Source organism: Caretta caretta, chromosome 1 (genome assembly GCF_965140235.1).
Source record: "Caretta caretta isolate rCarCar2 chromosome 1, rCarCar1.hap1, whole genome shotgun sequence".
In the NCBI taxonomy this organism is placed as follows: Eukaryota; Metazoa; Chordata; order Testudines; family Cheloniidae; genus Caretta; species Caretta caretta.
The window spans coordinates 244,469,504-244,482,064 of NC_134206.1; the positions used below are offsets into that span (position 1 = coordinate 244,469,504).

General features: G+C 48.3%; 1 protein-coding gene across 1 annotated transcript in view; it reads left to right on the top strand.

Moving 5' to 3' along the window:
- The first annotated feature begins 11,957 nt into the window (after positions 1-11,957).
- Positions 11,958-12,561, top strand: part of LOC125626323 (sodium- and chloride-dependent betaine transporter) — a 65,478-nt gene continuing 64,874 nt past the window's right edge. The window contains exon 1 of the mRNA XM_048829118.2: positions 11,958-12,064. The gene's annotated coding sequence lies outside the window, so the exon portion shown is untranslated. The remainder of the gene's footprint in view (positions 12,065-12,561) is intronic.

Here is a 12,561-nt window from a genome sequence, read left to right on the forward strand (position 1 = left end):
GTGGTCCTTTCTCGCCTGAATCTCTGGTAAATTCCAAAGGGCTGAGCAAATCTTTTGTTCAGAAGGATTCTTATGAAGTTGTCAGTCTGAGAGCACTTTAACAACAAGGTCAGGGTCCTCTGATTGCAGTCCCTGGAGTGGATCATGTGCAAGGAAAAGGCCTATAACTTATCAGCATGTGTGGCAGCATTCACCCCCTTCCAAGGTGGCAGGTTGCAAGAGGTGGGCGTGGGAAGCCTGATTTCTGGCATCCAGAGCAAAAGGGCCAATTTTCCATTTCCTAGAATTGAGCATTTTGATTCATTTAAAGGATTTTAGTGGCGTGTGGGACCCATGGCCAGACCTCTGCTGTCATCCCCGGCACGGTGCCATTTAAAGGCCCAATCGATTACTTGGATTTCTGAAAAGACTCAGTTACTGTTCCTGTATATGGGCGAAAGGCTGGTCTGGTGGTTCAAGCACGGGCCTGGGAGGTAGGTGACCTGCATTCAGTTCCTGTTTTTGGCACGGATTTTGTGTGGCCTCGAGCAAGTCTTGTAACCTTACTGTCCCTTAGTTTCCCCCATTTGTGACAGAGAGAGAGTAATACTTCCCTACATTGCAGTGGTGGTATGAGTGTCCATATTTGAAAGTACTTTGAAATCTATGGAAAGGCCCTTATGGAAAAATCCCATAGAATTTAATAGAGATGTTACCAGTAGGATTCCATATGAAGTTAGTACAGAACTATAAAAATGACATTGAAAACCAATGGAATTTAATAGAGAATGAAATCCTTTCCATCGGGTTCCTGGGGTTTTTTGTTTTGTTTTGCAATCTGCTGAAGAATGCAGTAGCAGGGCTACTGTTCTCCACTGAATTTTATAGGATTGTTCCAAAAAATCTATAGAGATTTTCATTTTCCATTAATCTGTGTAGGATTTTCCAGTGCAAATTACTATTAATATAAATATTACTGCTGTGGAATGTCCAGTGAGTTGTATTTAATCAAAGAGGGAGCCCAGAGATCCATTGAAAGGGTTCTTTCAGTCTGCTTAATTAACCAGTGACTAGGACGCATGGACAAAGTCAGCTCATTGATGGGGTGAAATGTCCTAGCTGCAAACCAACGATGCAACGGGTAAGGTAAATGTGAGTGCTCTTGATCAGGACTCCCAGAGCTGAAATCAATCTACAGGGTCATTACAAAAGAACCAGTAAAACAAGGCTGTGAATTTAGGATAATTCTTGGAAACCAAGAGTTTGAACTGATTATATTTGAAATTCTCTCTCCAGACCTCCAGTTCCAAAAGTCTTTGAATGGCTCTTCTCTAAGGCAACTTAAGAATCTTCCAGCTGGAGCAGGGCAGGAATATGCACCAGAATTTAGCGTGTGCAATTTTCAAGCACTCATGTTGGCTCAGCTCTGCTGCCATTGAAATCAATGGAAACTTTACCATTACTCCTGCCTGGTCCACCTGGGGAGACTCGTATGTTACATTAGCTCAGAGGCCACCTACTCTGAAAAGTGAATCTAATAGTTTGGGAAGATGGGGTGAGTAGAGAGAGCCGCATCTGTTCTGTTTTGCGTTCTTGCATAAAAAATTAAGAGGCTTATGAGATTGTGAATTGCCTCAGCAATCCCTGGAAAGAGGTCAGACCCTTCTTTTCCATCTGATCTTAAAAATAAATCTCTCCTTTCTTTCTCTTCTACCCCCCCCCGCCCCCCGGCATTAGGTGGGGCACCTTCTTAGGCAACACTAAGAAGAAATTTTAAAAATGCAGAGTCCTGAGTGGGAGGGTAAGGATGAACTGCTTGGCAACATTGCAGGATCCTGTCAGACAGAGAGCCACCGCAGTGTTGTTAAGACTCTCTCCTAGATGCCTGTGTGAATGAGCATTTCAGTGGAGAAAATGATGGGTGTTTGAAAACCCAGAGAATGCGTCGCTGACCTGGCATCCAGGAAGTCTCTATACCAGCCTCCTTTTGGAGCACCGGGCACAGCAGTTGTAGGGGGTAGCGTATCTGGGGGAGTTATGGTATAACTACTTGTGAAGGGGCTGTACCAGGTGACTCAGTCTCCACCCCCTCCGTTGTTCCACCGTAGCTGTTCACAGTCCCACCACTTTGCCAGCAGGTGCCACAACCAACCCCAATTTGCCTGTCCTCCCAGATCCACATTGCTCTTTGCACCCTCACAGCCTGTGTAGTCCAGGTATCTGTTGGTCTCCTGAACCTATGTCCTGTTCCAACAGGTTCATCTCCTGTCCAGTCAGCCACCTGAGCATGGGGAGAACAGATGTCCAAGACTTTGCCATATTCTTTCTTCTGGGGCCCTCTCTGCCACTGTCCCTAGCAGAGCAAATGTCTCTGTTACAGAATCACAAAGGCCAACTGTCAGCAGATGTCTCCATTACCTACATGCCCCTGCGTACAGACACCTACGACTGAGATCTTTATGATGAGGCCCCTTCTGACTGCTCTCCATCTCAGTCTGTCTCCCTACTTTTTGGGGCAGCGCAATAGATGATTCACCACATCACATCCACCCTGAAGCAGAGACACCTTGACAGCCCTTCTCCACCCGAACTAGTGCAGAGGGCTAGGAATGATGTTCTGCCATAGGGGAAAGCACTGGCAGGGAATCCCAGCTGTGTGTGTTACCCAGTGTGTGTTACCACTTGATCTCAAAATCTAGAAGGCTTTCATTAAGGGTATGAGTCTGGGGGAAGGGGAAGAAGATGCAGCATATTCAAAAATAAGCTTCTGCACTTTGTGGCACTGTCAGAATTGCTAGCAGATAAGATGATATGGAAAAAAGCAAATTCCTGGGAAATATCATGAATGACCCCAATATCTCTTGCCTTGTGGACCAAAGCAATTGGGCGACCAGCTGTGTTACTCCACCAGTGAACCATTATTTCCCCAGCTTTATTAGAAAAAGCATGTAACCCTTCTGCCCGTCAGAGTTGGCAGCAACAAGGGCCGGGTTCAATATCTAGGGGATTCATTCCAATAACACAGTGCAAACCAGCCCGAGCCCCCACCCAGTGACCTGGGACAAATATATACCACCCCCGCTGGGTGCCTCCAAGAGGCAATACTTCCCCTCTCCCAAGCACATAGTCTGAGTGTAGCAAAAGCCTTTTAATAACAGAGAGAAACAATGTGGCATTATGTTGGGGAAACACCACCAACAGGATTCCTAACACAACCCATGAGCAAAAACCCACCCCAAGCAAATTGGGGCATGCTCTTTCCCTTTGGTTCTTGAGTCCAGCAACCCTAAATCACCCAAAGTCCCAAAAGTCCAATGACCCAAAAGTCTCTTTCCCTGGTCAGGGGAGCCCCAGAGTTCGAAAGTTTATCTGCAGAGCTTTACCTTCCAGCCTGGGGGGAGAGGGGGAAGAGAGGTAAGGGGCACCTTACATGATCTGAAGCTGACCACCCCACAACTCCATAGGCCTTTGCTCCACTCCACCAGCCGCCCCACGAACTGCTTCGCTCGGCTCGGCTCCGCTGCCCACCAGCAGCTCCCGCTGCCCCACAAACTGCTCCACCAGCTGGTCCACGAACTGCTCCGCTCCACGTCCCAAAAGCAGCTCCCGCCATCCCACAAACTGCTCCACCAGCCTGTCCACAAGGCACTCCAGCCGTCCCGCAAACTGCTCCACAATATATCTTCAGGCTCCCCCACTACGTAACACAACACTCAGTGATTTCAGCTCTTAGTCAGTTCAGCTCTTTGGTGAATTCAGCTTGTAGTAGGGGAGCCTCAGTGCTGGTGCACCATTAGCCCAAAGTGAGCTCAGCAGCCTGTAACTAGACTCCTAACAGAATCAAAATTAGCTCTGATATTCCACAGTGGAGAGAGGAGGAAGTGCAATTAGCATGTAAGGCCCTCACCAAGGGGCCCATGCCACCAAGTATTAATACTTGTCCCCAGCCTCTCTCAATTCACAGAGTTTTGGAACCCATGACCCTTGCCTAGCGAGTGCTACTTAGTTGATGGCCTTTTGTTATTATGGAGGGATTCACCAAGTACAGTTCCCAGCACAGTTCCCATAATCAGGGTAATAACAATTTATTCTTCCTGCCCCAATAACAGAGACACTGCGGATCCCACAGCAGCCAAAGTTACCATTTGGGCAGCTATGGCCTCATTCTAGGCAGGGTGGGTGTGCCTATGCAAATGAGATTGGCCCCTGAAGTTCTTTTCCACAACTTGCCACACCTCACCACCAGATGTCAGGATGGAGCTCATCCTGACACTGCTTACATCCATAAATGCAGGACTCTTGATAATGGATTTCAATGGCAGCTCTTCTTGAAGGAGGGAATTATGGCAGGGGACGTGTGTGTGTGGGTGGGTGCATTGGCTTCAGGGGGAGCAGATCTTGGGGCAGGGAAAATGATACAGCTGCATTTCGGTTCTTAGCAGGTGACTGTTTAGCTGGGGAATGTCTGTTTGTCAGGCAGTGTTCTGTGAAATAGACTTCTCCTTGGATGGTGAACAGTTGGCCCTGATTCTCCCCATTAGGGTTCCTAGTACCCCAGAACAGCCTCCTGTGCTCCCCGGTGACCATCAGCTGCCAGCAACATCTGGCTGGTTTTGGCTGTGGCTTCACTCCCAAGAGAACTGCCCCCTTCCTTCTGGAAAGGAGGCTGAATTGTTCCCAGCTTTCTCTTAAAGGCACCGTAATGCACCATAACAAAGGGTTGCAACACAACTGTGTGGAGCGGTCACAATTTCAGACGTCTCTTGCTGCACTATGGACTTTATTTGGGTGTAGTGTAAGCATTTGCTGATTATTAACTTATCTCCTCGCTGCAGTGCAGAAAATCAGAATGCCCCTCTTAATCCCCAGGTTCTGCTGCATCTGTATATGAGTGTGCTTGTGTGTGTTTGCAAAGGTCTGTGTGACTTCCTGTGTGTGAACATGCGTGCCTGTGTGCATGCTTGCCTATCTGGTTCCACACAGGTGCATGAGTGCGCCTCGCTCATGGAGCACTTTCCCAGAGGTTGGCTGAAGTCTAGGTGCAGGTGAGTCAGGAAGCTTAGACCACCAACAGAGAGTCTTGAGAGCTGTGCCCAGCCATCCAATGGTGCAAAGATAGGGGAGGGGAAATATTAGAGTTGTCCCTTGATAGCCCCACTTGATTGGAGGAGGCAGCATGGGTGCTAAAGAACACATGGGAGAAACATACCCTTATATCAGCACTGGCTGTTTGAATGCAGTAATTTCCTAGATTGCATCAATAGTATTTGAGAGCCACTGTTTGCATCCCCAGCGTTTGCTCTGCTGGTGGATCAAGAGCGACACTAACTACGGGGTGAGGGGCGCTGTCTGAAATTGACCTTATTTCCAGGACCTCGGTAGGTACTCTACTATCTCTGGAGGCAGCGTGGCTGATGGGGAGAGAGCTGTGCCCGCCATGCCAGGAGAGGGGCTCCTAGCAATTGCTGTTGTTGCTAGGGTGGTGCTGCAGGGTGTCTGTGGGCATGCCTGGATGTCCTGGTTGGTGTGTGCCCTCTGCTAGCTAGAGCATTGGGCATGATCGTGTGTGTGTGGGGGTGGGTGGGGGAGTGCATTGTCCTTGAGGCCCACGGTGGCAATAAGACCTAACGCTAGCACAGTTACCAGAGTTGTCTTTAACTCACGTTAGCTCAGCTGCACATGGAGCTGGAGGTGTAAATCCAGCCCGAGAGCACATACCCCAAGCTAGCAATGAGCGAGCTAGCATGCTAAATATAGAAGAGTAGCCACACTAATGCAAGCCATGGGAGAGGCTAGCCGGGTGAGTATGTGATCATCCAAGACACTAGGCCTGTATCTGGGGCGGCTAGCACCCCACCATGTGCCATTGTGGCTACGCTGCATATTTAGCGTGATAGCTCAATCGGAGCTGGTTTGGGTATGTCTCCTCAAGCTGGAATATATACCTCCTGCGTGAAGTGTAGACATACTCTTAGAGGGCCCTTTTCAGCAGAAGGATCTGGGTTCTATCCCTGCTAATGATTGTGAAGTTCACGTGGTCCCAGGGAGAGGAATAGCCGCGGTCCATGCATTATCAATATGCCACCCCACAAGCCTTCAGAAATCATGATCTGGTCTCCCAGAATCATGAGACTTTAAAAGTAACTAAGTTGGGGTTCTTTTTCTTTGCCTTCTGGTTTCTGGACATTTTGGGTGCACTCAGGTCACGTTGCCAAGCTTTTCTCTGCAACCCGTGGAACTAGAAAGTTTTTAAATGAACGCTCTGAGTCTCCCCTCATCCCATAATTCTGTACTCCTGGGGGAATTCTGTGCCACTGCGCAATGTGGAATTTTTGTGTGTGTCGGTATTGTCACAGACATACTTGCTGACAGGTATTTTGAAATAAATTACCAAAATAATTGAAACTGGTGTGATTATGTAGTGTTATTCTGAGAAATAAAATTAGCAGAATTTTAACTTTTGGGGTGCAGAATGTCCCTCAGGAGTAATTCTAGGAGCTGGGGGGGGGGGTCCGGAAAAACGTGACAATGAGACTTGTGATAAAATCCCAAGAGATGGCAACACTGTAACTATGCAGCCATGAGAACGTTGGCACCTGCTGAGGTCAGAGAGTGTTTCCCAGGAGCTTGAGCACTGGGATGGGCTGCAGTATCTCTGTGGGCATGTTGGGATGGCTCTGCTGTTTCAGGAACGAGGATCCTGGGAACTGATATTGCCCCTGGGAAAGGTCTGCATGCCTCCTGTAGGCAACCCCTCCCTTCCACACCCACAGAGTCTCTCTGGTGTGCCAGGAAGGGAGTTCCCTGGAACGGCCCCAAGCTGGCTGATGGAAGACATCATGACTAAACAGAGAGGTGAAAGGGTGAAAAATAGATCCAAAGAATTTGACTAAAACCTGCACCTGCTTGAAGAAAGGGGCAGGGAGAATTGGAGGCAGAAGAGCCCTGTCAGCTGGCAAGAGGTGAATAGAGAGCTGGGATGAGAGGAATACTGCTGCGATATAACATATTCCCATTGTTAGCCAATGGAAAATAACAAAGGCATCCATAGGCTGAAGGGGCAGACTAAATACTAGCCTGTCAAGCTCAGCATCAGTCCCTTAGGAGTGCCATGGCCCATGTCTGGCAGGCACCTTGTGTGCCTGGCAAGCTGAGAATGGGCTCCAAATAGACGAGTGATCCTCCAGAGGACAGCACCTTGGTGTGAAAGGCACTGGGTGGCACCCTTGGAAACGGAGTCCCCTCTCCATAGAATAGGTAGAGCATGGGCAACAGTGCTTTGGGCTTCTCAAACTGCTCTCTTTCCATTTGCTTCGTGCTGGACCAGGAGGAACCACGTCTAATGTGGCCCAGTCTGTTCTCGGCCTCTTTGTTGAGACAGCCTACAAGGGGATCTGGTTCTTCCTGACGTCAATGGTCCAGGAAAGTCCTTCCCTAAGGATGGGCTCCTCCCATCTAAACCAACTTGCAAATTGTCTCTGGAAACACCACTATGAACGGCAAAGGCAGCTGAACCTATTGATAACAGGCAGAGTGGGATCAAACCGCCCATTGGTTCCCTCAGCCCCATGGAGATGCTGAGGAAAAGATAATACACCCTGATGGGGTGACTAGAACCGAATTTAATGTTCCACATGTGGTTGTACCAGAGCCGTCTGAAGAAGGACTATTCCTCCCCAGTCCAGGACACGATACTTTTGTGTACACAGCTCAAAAGTGCCTTGGGTTATTTTGCAATCAAGTCTCTTTGCTAACTCAGGTCTGATTTACTTTCCATTATAGCTGCTAGGTGTTTTCAGCTAGGGCTTGGAAACAGCCAGTATGCCCATGTACACCCTACTGGCACCTCTAAACTTGAAAATGAAAATTGAGTGTTACCGATATACAAATGATTCTGCAAGAGAGTCTGGAACAACAGCTCCGAGAGGTGTGAATTTCCTCATTCATATCAGGGAGGCGATAACGTAAGATGCCCAGTGATGAGAATTTAAATTTCAATATCATTAAGTATTTCATTGCTCGTGGAAGAAAGGAGAGGGAGGATCACAGATCTGCACAATTCCCTGCAAATGATGTCTCATTTTGATGTCACAAATGGGTGGCATTTGGGAGATACCACCAGCATTCTTCCCCTGCAATCAGAGGGCAAAGCCCAAAGATGTAGTAGATCAGTGGTTCTCAAACTTTTGTACTGGTGACCCCTTTCACACAGCAAGCCTCTGAGTGTGACCCTCCTTATAAATTAAAACAATATCTTTTTTATATTTTACACTATTATAAGTGTTGGAGGTGAAGTGGGTTTGGGGGTGGAGGCTGAAAACTCACAACCCCCCACGTAATAACCTCACGACCCCCTGAGGGGTCACGCCTCCCCGTTTTGAGAACCCCTGGAGTAGAGCCTATGGGCATACTGAAGTCATACTGAGGGGGACGTGAGGTCAGGGATTCCAGTGGAGCGAAGTGACGTACATGATCATATACTGAATATCTGTAGTCTACTGTGAGTGGCACCTCAATTTGGTGATTGAAGTGGGTGGAGTTTATTTTGTGGGTGGAGCTTGTAAAATACCACCTCCTACCCTTTGCATCCCCAACCTGAGCCGTGCTTTCGGAGTTACTGCTTTCTACGTTTCTCCCTGTGCATAGCTGTGCTTCAAGATGATATCTCAGAGGCTTGGGTTTATTTTCCGGCTTGAATCTCATTTTGGTGTTTCCTGTCCATGTTTCTCACCTCTATGCTGGTAGGTCCCTTTTTATTATTTCTCTGCCCTCCCCATTTTAGTGGCTGCTGTGAACTTCAAGTACATGCTGTTTATTCCCTAGAGTTGCCTTTGCATCTTAGGAACTCCAGAAGAGAAATCTTGAAACGCAGAGATCAGTTTGCTGTCATGTACTTATCTTCCGCAGGTATGCTAGTTAGGAGTCTGCATATGGTGTGCCTCAGAATGCCTCTGGTTATCAACACAAGTTATGCATCCATGCGCTCTCTGATCTGGGACTGTCTCCCTCATTCCCAGGGATCTGCTAAGAGCAGTAAGTGTATTCCAGCTTTGATAGGTCTTGCTCAGGCCTGGTCTATGCACAGTTTGTACCACTGTAGCTATTTTGGGGGGTTGGGAGGGAGCGTAGGGAGAGAGAGAGAGATTATTTTTTATATCAAAATAGTTATACGTGCACCACTCCAAGTGTGGATGCAGTTATAGCAGTACAAAGGCGCCTCATACTAGTATAGCTTGGCAAAAAATGGAATTTCCATCCCTTGGGAAATTCTGAGCTGTTGAGTTTTCATTTTGTCCTGGATCGGGATGAAAAGTAGAAATCTCTGAATTTTTTGCAAAACAAAATATTCCAAAATATTTTGTTTGGCCCTTATTTACATGTTTTGGTTTTACAGTATATAAAAATTTTAAACATGCTGATCATTTCCATTTGAAAAATGTAGGAGAAATCAATACATTTCCTCAAAATGTTTCGGCATTTTCTAATCAGCATTTTCTACCAGCTCTACAAATGTCAGTATATTCCCATTCCCATCTCGAAATAAGCTATGCCAACATAAGCCATTTTATCCCAGTATAACTGCTCCCATGCTAGCGTGGGTTGTACCACTTGAACTTTATTGCTATGGTTTAAAGCAGTACATCTTTAAGACAAGGCCTTGATGTTCAGACTTAGCCCTGTTAGATCTTAAATCTAGCCCCAATGGAGATTTATAGAGCCTGACTCTCCTGTCATAAGTGAGACAAGAATAGGCCTATTTCTGTGCCCAGGTGGGGGGACCTTACTGCTGCATCAGCCCATCTCTTGATTAAAGCCAAGTGCTTTGACAGTAGCTAGCATGCTCATGTTTAATACTAGAACTAGGCCTCTGATCCTTAGGTTTGGCCACGGGGCACCTTCATGCTAGGGTTGCCACCCGTCTGATTTTCACCCGAACAGTCTGGAGTTTGGCTTGTGTGTCTGGGTGCCATTTGACAAGCCCCGATGTCCGTTCTTTTTTAATCCGTGGCAACTCTAAGCAGAGGGAAGGAGGCAGCGCAGCAGCCGCCTCTGGGGCCAGGCTGCTTGTGCAGCTGGCAGGGTGCAGAGGGTGCAGGGTGCAGAGGTGAAAAGGTGGAGGAAAAGGTGGGGGCAGGGGTGGGACCTCGGGAGGAAGAGGCAGAGCAGAGGTGGAACCTTGGGGGGAAGATGTGGGGCAGGGGGTGGAGCCTCCGTGGTCTGGTTATCCATTGGAAAGGTGACCACCCTCCCCTAAGTCCCAGGGGTGCTGTAGGCCAGTTTGGTTCTCAGTGAATGGATTCTTCATGCAACTTATACTGGCTGTAATAGCTCCAAGGGATTGTTCCACCAGCCAGAGATCAGCAGAACAGAGCAGCCCTCTAGTCCCAGCCTGAATCTGTCCCCTATACTGGGAGCACTGGAGCTGGGAAGGGGCAGCATGCAGCTTTTCCCCAATTTGGAGGACTTCCCAGCAGCCCAATTAAAGCAGCTTTAAAGAGTCTTTATGTGGCACTGGCGGCCCAGGGGACTGGTAGAGTGGATCAGGCTCTGGCCCTACAGTTCAGTGGTTGTATGGAGACAAGTGCACTCCAAAATAGAACATAGGCCCTTTCCCCCTGCTTCGTAAAACGCAATCCTGAGTGGCTGTCTTATGGCTTATGCTGGTGGAACTACCATTCACAGGTGCCCAGACGTCCCTGAGCTCCTTGCCTCCATCAGGAGTCACTGAGTATTTGCAGATTTACCAGCTCCCTTTTGGAGTCTAAGCAGGATTTTGTTGGGAATTGATATAAAAGAGCCCACAGAGTCTCTCAGAAGGCCCAGCACAGCCCAGAGTTGGGTGCTTCCTGCTGCTCCCCAAGTGCCCTCAACTTCCACCTAATGGGCTACCGCTGATGGCAACTGAGGGTGCTGGGCACCCAGTAGTGTCCAACCCAGATAAATGGATCAGGAAATGTGCTGGAGCCCTGTGTGACTGTATAGGCCCTGATCCTGCAAACACTTCGCTTTAGCACATGGGTCTGTGTCTGCAGGATGGGCGCCAAAGAGAGGGGAAGATACTGAATGCTAATGAGAAAACTGGAGGCACTGGCATCCTGGGTCCTGCAGCTGATCATGTGAGTAGCCCTGCCAAAATCACTACAGAAAGAGATACAAATACAGCTACAGAGACGTTGCTCTAAAGAGGAAATCGGAGCATTTCTGAAACACACATGGGGAGTGTTCCTTTAAATAAGACCCGTCCTCACGTGAAAACAATGGGGTCAATTGGCATGTGTCAAAATAAAGGCTTTGGGCATGCTGATACTGGCCCACAACTATAGTGTTACACCAGCCATGAACTCAGACTGGGTGTACGTGTATGTGCGTGGTAAAAACGCAGACATTTCAATATGTTGCCCTGAGTGCAGTAGAATAAATATTTATCCCCCTCGCACAGCTCCCAGTTCCTCCATTGCATTCTGCAGGTTGACAGCTGGATTCTTCATTCTTGTTATTCTGTTCTGAGCTCCAGCACTGAAGCAGGTTTAGCATAATCATTCCTGGTGGAGTTTGAGGTGATTCGTTCCATGTCCCAGGGCACTGTAAGGGGATTCCACAGTTTAAAGAGCTGGGAATGTGAGGCAGTCTGGTTAGGCTTTATCAAACTGTGTGTGAGAGGAGAGCTTGTTTCGTTCCAGTGAGTGTAAAGGGACTTGGATTAGTTCCACTGAATGTTGTAACTGTTGCCTGCAAACTTCTGACCTTAGTTCTGCCTGGCATGGCCTCTTTCCCTCCTTCTCTCTCTGCCAGTGCCTCTTATTATAGGTCAAGGTCTGGAGAGGGAAGGGAGGTGAGGAGAAATTTCCATTGCTCACACACATTCCCCCTCTCTCCCACTCCACCCACCAGTGAACTTGATAATCATTTAACAGGGAGATCTGATGGAGGGGGGTGGGAGGGAAGAATCTTTTGCCCAACCCCATTTCTCTCAGAATTGTAGGCACCTTGACTTGCCTCTTCTTGTGTATAGTGAATTGCCTGTTGGTGACTCAGTGGGACAGTACTGCACTTCACTGCCTGCGGAGACTTAAGCTGGATTCAGGTGAGCTGGGTAACTGTTCTGTCCCTGTGTCTGTTTGAGTCTGTACGTCATGCTGCCAGTGCTGGGGCCGCAGGGGACTCCACAGCCCCTGATTGTCACTGAGGCAGTCACCTTGCAGGCTTCACGAACATTTCAACAGAACTGCTTGCTGGAGTCCAGGGGTGCCTGGAGTATTTTGATGGGTGGGCAAAGGAGTCTGAAAGAGGGAGAAGCCCCCACCGCTGTTAGGCTAGGAAGAGGGACCTGAAGAAAGTAAATGAATTCATTTTGAGGGACCAACTGAAGGGAACTTTCCTTATTGATTTCCAATGGAAATTCTGAGGTGAGAAGGTAGGGGCACCAGAGGGGGAAATGGGTAGTGAGGGGACTTGGCAGCAAGGGATGCTAGAGAGATTGGCAAAGAGGTGGATGGATAGCAAAGGGAATGGGCACCGAGGGATTGCTAGGGGGGTGGAGAGCACAGGGCTGTGAGAGGGACAAGCAACAGGTACTGTTAG